This window comes from Triticum dicoccoides, chromosome 3B (assembly GCF_002162155.2).
Source record: "Triticum dicoccoides isolate Atlit2015 ecotype Zavitan chromosome 3B, WEW_v2.0, whole genome shotgun sequence".
NCBI lineage: Eukaryota > Viridiplantae > Streptophyta > Magnoliopsida > Poales > Poaceae > Triticum > Triticum dicoccoides.
The window spans coordinates 839,379,833-839,388,480 of NC_041385.1; the positions used below are offsets into that span (position 1 = coordinate 839,379,833).

The following is an 8,648-nucleotide window of genomic DNA, read 5'->3' on the forward strand; positions in this document are numbered from 1 at the left end:
GGGTCTCAAATAAACCATATCAAATGAGTTCCAAAAGAATTTCAAAAAATTTCTGCAACAAAATATGCTTCTTCTTGTTTTTGTTCCCTAACCCTAGGCTGCCAGGACAAACTCTCTCCTCTAAACTTCACCGGCGAGCCCATGAATTCGCCTCCCATCTGCCTACCGCTCGGCCGGTGGCGGGGAGGGGAATCCCAGTATCTCCACTCTGGTTAGTAGTCTAGGTTAGGGTGTTTTAGTCCTCGCAGGTGTGGTGCTCGGGTGGATGGTGGCACTACTTCTTCGAGTTTGTCTCCTGAGCTTCGATCCTCCTCGAGTTTGTCCATCTGGACGTAGTCGACGGAGCTCCGGCGTAGATTCCTGCTGTGTCTTTGGGGCGGTGAGGTTAGGGTTTCTTGTCTTGTGGCGAAATTGATTGTCAGGTGCTTCAGATCTATGCAAGGGTTAAATGGCGACGACTGCGGCTCCAGGGCACTGGTCCTTAGGGGCACGTGCACGAAGACTTCTGGGTTGTCATCGACAAGGTCAAGCCGGCTTTGGTAGGAGAGCGGCGACAACGGCTTGGCGGCTCGTTCTGGCGACAGTAGTAGTTATTTCGGGGTCTTGGAATCTCAATGTAATTTTTATTACTTTCGAGATGCTTTGTACTTCCACTGAACTTTGATAATAGATTAGGATCATTTTCACAAAAAAAAAAAGGTTTTACAGAGCACACACAGGCTAAAAAAACAGGTTGATGTTCATTTTCCATATGACAAGCATAAAACATCCACACATTCAACTTAACTAAGGGTGCCCCATAGAACAGAAGCAAGTTCTACTGGGGAACCTAAGCCAAGAATATAAAGGTTAAGCACCTGAAATCAGGGATGCACCAACCAAGCGCGTCATCCCCGGCTTTACTTCTTCGAAGGTCAGACGAGACCAAACAGTTTGGGCAAGCTTGATGATGTCGAGCTCCTTGCATAACGAAACGATGATTAAAGTCTACACATGTTAATTTGGACAGAGTAACAGATACACTTCACTCTACAATACAATATGGACTCTGAAATAAGCACATCACGGTTAAGCGTTCAAAATGAGGGTGCATTAAGAAGGTTGTTGTCAGCATCCCCAGGTGCCATGATATGTGTGCTGAAGAGGAGCCTAAGCATAGCCCAGTAGTGAAGCATTCAACGTTTAGACTGGCCCGTGTCGCAAGGAACAAAGGACACATGGAGTACCATATTTCGCTCTCCACTAAACCAAAGCAAACAAATTAGAAAATGTTAGTGCGCTGAGCCAGAATTTTTAAAAACTGACGTGGGGCCGTTTGAATGGAATAGCCTTTTGAGCTTGTGCACAAACGCGCTTTTGCCTTGCCTGTTCTCAATGTTTTAATACACAACAGCTGAGGTACGTACAGTATTAGTAACCGTTAAAAAACAGGGGGAAGACAAGTCTGAACCACCTTGAGATTGAGATGTTTTGTTTTGCACAAGTGGACATGGAAATGACCGAGATGCTTCCTGCACCTATTTTTCTATCGACCCTGCTTTTTTTTCTATTTTTATGCCACTAAGGAAGTAATCATTTGCACGTAGGTCCTTAACAAGGGAAAGTTAAATGTTCCCAGGCCTTGATTGAAGAAATTAGCAAAGTAAACGTGCTTACCTCGGAAATACGAGAGAATGAGAAGAGCTAATCAGAGAAAATGCAACCTGCTCCACTACTGATTGATTGAGCCTGTTGGCGTCTCTTCTTCCTTCCTCCCCGTTGGGTCTTCTTGTCCTTGGTCAACAAGCGGCTTCATCCCCTGCTGTTGCTCCTGCTTCTCCACCATCTCACGCCCCTGCTGCTGCGCCTACGCAGGAGACGACAGCCAGGCTGCTCTTCACTCCTGTTCCATCTCTGCGACGATAACCTGCTCAGGTCTATCTCCCTGTCTCCGGTAGTTTCATAATTTGCTCGTTTTCATATCAGATGTTTCTATTTTATTCTTACTGGTCAGTTATGTCGTATGATTTCACTGGTTTTGGATGTCTGGTGGATCTGGAGTTCACTGGCTTTCGATCTCGGGGTGGATCTGGATTTCTCTTTTTTGCTTTAGAAAACCAGGTCAACCCCCGGCCTGGTCGATCTGAGGGCAATAGTTGAAGTTAATTAACTCTGAGTTTTTGAACTGTTCATCATTTCAGTCCACAGTGAGAGAGGCACGATCGAACTACGCCACAACAACGCTTCTGCTTCTGCTTCTCAGTCACTCCAACCTCACCTTCTAGTTAATCGTAATGTTGAATTCTCTGCCCCCATTTGTTTCTTGGCCTTTTTGCTACAGAGAAATTGTCTTCATTCAGCAGGCTGTTGAAACATTTCAGGTGCAGCAGAAGCATAGCTAGAGAGCCAAGATAGATCCTTTTGTGGCACTGACAGCGCCATGGCTGCATGTGACATGTTTCTGCTTCTGCAGTGATGGCCGCAATCCAAGTTGTTTCAGCCCCCTCCAAGCTGGCCTTTCAAGTGAATCACTCTTCCTGCTCAGGTATTGTAATCTTGTTCTGAAATTGCTGGAAACTAAAAAAGAAAAGCCGTTCCTATGGCTGGACTGTTCAGGTCTCTGCCCCATTTGCTAGAAATTTCTTCATCCGGCAGGTTGTTTAAATGTTTCAGGTGCAGCGCAATCATAACTAGAGAAGCCAAGATAAATCCTTGTCCAGCCAGAGATGGCTGGAATAATGGTGAGCGCTTCAATTGGGGTGATGAACCCTCTCCTTCGTAAGCTGGCCACCTTGATGGGCGAGGAATTTGCCAAGCTAAAGAACTTGAGGAAGGAGATTAAGTACATCAGCGACGAGCTTAGCAGCATGAAGGATGCTCTAGAGAGACTTGCAGATGTTGATGACCTGGATATACAAACGGTGAGGTGGATGGATGTGGTCAGGGAGATGTCATATGACATTGAGGATATTATAGATGACTTCATGTGCAAGATTGGGGAGAAAAACAAAAAATCTGGGTTTCTCCATGACACTATCCAATGCCTCAGAACTTCAAGGGCCCGCCATCAGGTTGCTGGCCAGATTAGGGACATCAAGAAACTTGTGCATGGAACAAGTGAACGGCGTGAAAGATATAAGGTCGTTGTCACCACATCGGGCAATGTGGTTGTTGACCAACGGGTTGTCGCACTCTATGAGAATGCAGCTAAACTTGTTGGTATGGACGGCCCAACCAATGAGGTTGTCAGTTGGCTAAAAGATGAGGAGAAGCAGCTGAAGGTTGTATCAATTGTTGGTTTTGGAGGTTTGGGTAAAACAACACTTGCCAAGCAGGTATACCATAAGCTGGAGGGGGAATTTCAATGTGGTCCATTTGTGCCGGTGTCTCAAAAGCCAAATATGCTGAAACTTCTGCATAGTTTGTTAACCAACCTTGGGTGCGGACAATCATTTCATGACTGTGAGTTAAATGTTCTTCTCGACCAAGTCAGAGAAATTCTAAAAACAAGAGGTACTTATTTTTACTTTATATATTATTTTTGTTCACATGTGCCTCTCACACTTATATTTCTTTAAAAGATTTGAGTTATGTTCTTCTATCCTTGTCTACCTTGAACCTTTTAAAATATGTCATATTTGTTAACTTGATAAAAACATATTTTTCATCCACCTCAGATACTGACTTTCTTGTAGGTACTTGGTTATCATAGATGATCTATGGGATGTATCAGCATGGAATATTATTAAATGTGCTTTCCCAGAAAATAATCTTGGTAGTAGATTAATAGTAACTACAAGAATAAAGACTGTGGCTGAGGCATGTTGTTTCGGTCACCACAAGCACATTCTTGAAATGAAACCTCTTAGTGAAGAAGACTCAAGGAAATTGTTTTTGGGTAGGATATTTCGCTCTGAAGAAGCTTGTTCAGGTCAACTCATAGATGTCTCAGTTGAGATTCTCAAGAAATGTGGTGGTTTGCCACTTGCAATCATTAGCATCTCCAGCCTATTAGCAAATGAAAGTTCAGACCAAATGGAGAGGTGGTGGACACAAATCTCACCTTGGAAGCAATGAGATAGATCTTGAACCTTAGCTATAAAAATCTTCCTCACCACCTCAAGACATGCTTCTTGTATCTTGGTATGTTTCCAGAGGACTATCAAATAAGAAGGGATGACCTGGTAAGACTCTGGTTATCTGAAGGTTTTGTTAGTAAAGCCCATGGACAAAGCCCAGAACATACTGCGATAAGCTATTTCAATGAGCTTGTCAATAGGAGCCTTATTCAACCTGTATGGATTGACATGGATGGGTCAGTGAGAACTTGCAAAATACATGATATGTTGTTGGATCTCATCTTGTACAAGTCTGCCGAGGAAAATTTTATCACTGTAATAGACGACCAAGAGGCCATTTCAGGGCAGCTTCAAAAGGTCCGTCGAATGCTCTTCAACTTGGATGGTGCAACAGTGCCAGGGGACGTTAGTATGTCACAAGTGCGATCATTTGCAATGTGGAAAAGCTCGATGGATATACCTTTTCTGGCAGAGTTCAAGTATCTTCGAGTTTTTATTGCTGACTTCAGTTCTTCTGTTGAGGACAACCAGAAAATTGACCTGACAAGATTGTGTAAGTTATATCACCTGCGGCATATACAGATTCATGGCTGTCGTAGGTAGGGGTGGACGCGGTCCGGGCCGGTCCGGTCCCTGACCGAGCCCTGCTTTGGACCGGCCGCGGCCGGTCCGGTCCGGACCGGACCGAAGTGGCGGGCGGTTCATATTTTCAGGACCGGACCGGCTGCAGCAAAGCTCGGTCAAGACCGAGAGGACCGACTGGACCGACTGAATTTGTATCCTGGGAGTGCGCTGGGAGGATTTTTGGCTCTGTTTAGCCACTGTTTAGTCATCCTTTTATATTTTGTAAAGTAAATGGACCAAGAATACAGCATATATGAGACTAATTTTGAACATTTAGAATGCTTGTTTCAAAAGAGGATGGAATCGACAATAAATAAGCAAGTTATGCTATAGATTTACCATGACAAGCTGAAGAATGGATGAAAAATGATGTAAGAAAATTTTGGAATTCAGTACTAACTGCTAACAATGGTGTATTCAACACTCAATAGATCAGTACGAACTGCTAACAATTCAGTACTAATTGTTGAAAATTTTGGCACTGAATACCTCGGTCAGAGATGGGATAATGCAGAGGAGAGGACAGAGGAGATCGAACAGGTGCAGGGGAGACGGCGTGCAGGTGCAGTCACATCCTCCCCCTCCTCCAGCTTCGTGGTCATCTCTTATCGACAGCAGCGAGCCGGCGAGGAGGTGGTCGACGGCGGACAGGTGGAGACGGCGGCGGTCGACCCTCAACTCGACGGCAGGCAGCTGCACGCGCTGCGCTCCCTCCTCTTCTCCTCTTTCCCTCCAGTACTGCGACTTCGTGGTCTACGGTGAGGTGGTTGACGACGGCAGCACCAGGAGGTGGTCGACGACGGAAGCCGGCGGAGGCGGCGCTCGACCGCTCGGGGTCGGGGGAGGGGAATGGACGGGGTTGCGTACTTGAACTCTCTGCTTTGCCTTTATTGCCGTCTGCGCTAGGCTCTATATGGTTTTTTTTTTTGACGCACTGGGCTCTATATGGGTTGCTGTGGGCTGTGGCCTGTGAGCTGGGCTAAATGTCGCGGTCCGAACGAGCGGACCGAGCTTTGACCGGACCGGACCGAGAAAATTTCGGTCCATTTTCTAGGGACCGGACCGATGACTTTTTTCAGCGGGCCTGGACCGAGCCGGCCTGCACCGAGCGGGCCGCGAGCCGGACCGAAGGACCGGACCGTTTCGTCCACCCTGAGTCGTAGGTGCCAGCTACCAACGCAGATTGGACGTCTGCAAAAGTTGGAAACATTTGAGATAGATGGGTCATGCATCCCAATGGATATTTTTCACCTGCCGCGCTTGTTGGAACTGCATGCTCCATTTGTTCAAAGGCTGCCCGAGGGCATTGGTAAAATGACATCCTTGCAACGCCTGACTTGCTTTAATCTGCGGCACACCTCACTCGACAATATCAAGGGCCTAGGAGAGATCACCAATCTGGCTACTCTTTCTCTCAAAAACAGTTTATCAGAAGATGTGGATATGGATGTTCTAAACTCTTCTTTGGGAAAACTTTCTAATCTCAAGGTCCTAAAAATATTTTTACCTCGTCCTCCTTGTATACCTGAGGCACTAACCTTGTCGCCTCCTCCCCCCAACCTCGTGACACTCTACATGACACGAAGGTCCCGGGTCCCTGACTGGATTGGGGAACTCCGTAACCTCCACACCTTGCATCTCACTGTTGACAAGCTGGACAAGGATGGTCTTGGCATTCTCACGGAGTTACCAGCCCTCATCGACCTGCAATTAACGTTTGATAGAGTCCTGGAAGAAACAATTGCCATTGATGGGACAACATTCGCACACCTAAAGCAGTTTGATGTCAGCTGCGATAACATGCCACAACTGACCTTCCAAGCTGGGGCAATGCCTAAGCTGCAGATCCTCACTTTACAGTTGAACGCCAGCGCGTGGAAGCAGGATGACAGCGCCGCACCTACAGGCATCGAGCACTTGTTAGCACTTGAAAGAATCAATGTACGAATACAAAGTGATACTGAATCTGAACAGAAAAGCGCAGAGTCAGCAATTAGAAGCGCTATGAACATGCATCCCAACCATGCTCACATTACAATCGCTATCAAATATTACAGGTATCGAGCACTTGTTAGCAATTGAAAGAATCGATGTACGAATATGGAGTGGTACTAAATCTGAAGAGAGAAGCGCAGAGTCAGCCATTAGGAGTGCTATCTACATGCATCACAACCATGCTCACATTACAATCGATATCGACCACGACCAGCAGCTGGTACGTTCAAATTTCCACCTCCAATATCCAGACTGCAGTCTGTCTCTTATCTATTTCCTGCTAACTTACTGGGTGATGTTCGTCTGTTCCTGTTTGGGTTGTAGCCTGCCCAATACCGTCCGTTGTGTACTACTTTACCGTACCTTCTTTTTTGTGTTCTAGCAAGACTACCGTAGATGTATGAAGATTCAGAACTGGAGATGTCTCTTATCTGTTTCCTGGTAACTACCGGGATATGTCTGTCTATTCCAGTTTGTGCTGTAGCTTTGCTTAATACCGTAATACCTTTATTTACTACTTTCCCATCACTTATTTGTGGGGTTCTAGCAAGACTTCTGTAGATCAATGCAGATTCAGAACGGGAGATGCCTCGCTGAAATCGAAAATTGAGAGCTCTACCGATATTTCTTTGAACATTTAATTGTTATGATTTTCATTGTCAATGGGCATTAAACAATTCTTTGGAAATGTCTAGGTCGAGTGTCCACAGTAAGGTTTGAGGTGCATATATGTAGGTTGAAGTAAAGCACTTTAATTTTATATGTTGGCACGATTCGATTAGCTCGGCAAACGAGTAATTTTGGGAGTTCAACCCTTCTGATAGACACCGATTTTCAGGGAAGGAAGTGGGCGTCGATTCTTTTCTACGGAGCAACAAGATGAGATATATACACGAAGGAAAATGGATTGCTGCATTTCCTTCCGGTGTGGAATATTGAGTTATCACTTTGCTTTGTGCTGCTAGTTACCTTGTCGAACTGTTTGTATGTCCTTTGTCTCCAAGGTGATGCACGAGCACGGACGCCTTGGATTATATATGTTCTTGTTATTGTTGTATGTATGCATTTGCTTCTTGCATCAAACTGAGTGTATTCAACTGAATACTTATTCCTTTTACTGTTTGCATTTCTCAAAAGGACAGTCGAGATGTTGTATTTCGCTGCATTAATTCCTATTCAAGTTTGTGTTGTATCTCTGAATGTTCTGTTCACGGACACCATAATAAATCTTTTTCAACAGATTTGATTTCTATATGGATTTTATGTAGACAGAGCATGCAGGTTCCCTACAGGGATCACCAGCAGTAGCAGAGCATGCAGGGGAAAGTTTCTGAATACGTTGTGTCGATAGACGCAACCAACCCTGAATAATGCATGTCAGTAGCGGATTGCATGATGAAGTGGGAATCAGATCGATGAAGAAGCCGTCTCCGTGCGCCACCACCAACCTTCACCCAAGCTTCACATGGTCATCCATCTCCATGGCCAATTGATGAGCAGCAAAATGAATTGCCTAGAAATGTTTCAGTATCTCGTAAAACAGGAAAGGTACGATTTGAACAAAGCATGTTCCCGTGTCTTAGAAAAATTTGTTCTCTCCTTAGCTTCATGTAAAAATGCCCTAAGAAGTTGTTATACCCACAAGAAGATGTCACGTCCGTTTTTATCCTCGTGATTTCCTTTTGTGTTGGAACAGATTACCTATGATCCAGTTCAGTGATAAACGATCTTGTGCAAGCAGGATGGAGGTGTAAAAAGAAACGCACACACATGGACTTGATGACTTTCTTCATCGTAAGTCGTTTCAGGGATTAATTGCCGGTGATCTTATAGTCGGATTCGCCTATCCAACAGTATAGTTATAGTGAAACATACTACTCCCTCCGTCCCATACTGTAAGACGTTTTCTCACAGTACACTACTCACAAGCTACGCACTCGTACGCCCCAAATCCAGCGACCTATCTCGGCC

At 45.2% G+C, this 8,648-nt stretch overlaps 2 long non-coding RNA genes and 1 pseudogene across 2 annotated transcripts; 1 reads left to right on the plus strand and 2 right to left on the minus strand.

Moving 5' to 3' along the window:
- Positions 1-721: 721 nt before the first annotated feature.
- On the minus strand, positions 722-4,138 carry LOC119278821. Its single transcript, XR_005137987.1, has 2 exons — positions 4,043-4,138; positions 722-960 (listed from the first exon to the last, which is right to left on the minus strand). It is a non-coding gene; the product is annotated as an uncharacterized LOC119278821 (long non-coding RNA).
- LOC119278818 lies at positions 1,313-7,835 on the plus strand (annotated as a pseudogene).
- On the minus strand, positions 4,288-5,549 carry LOC119278820. Its single transcript, XR_005137986.1, has 3 exons — positions 5,172-5,549; positions 4,519-4,598; positions 4,288-4,435 (listed from the first exon to the last, which is right to left on the minus strand). It is a non-coding gene; the product is annotated as an uncharacterized LOC119278820 (long non-coding RNA).
- Positions 7,836-8,648: the final 813 nt, after the last annotated feature.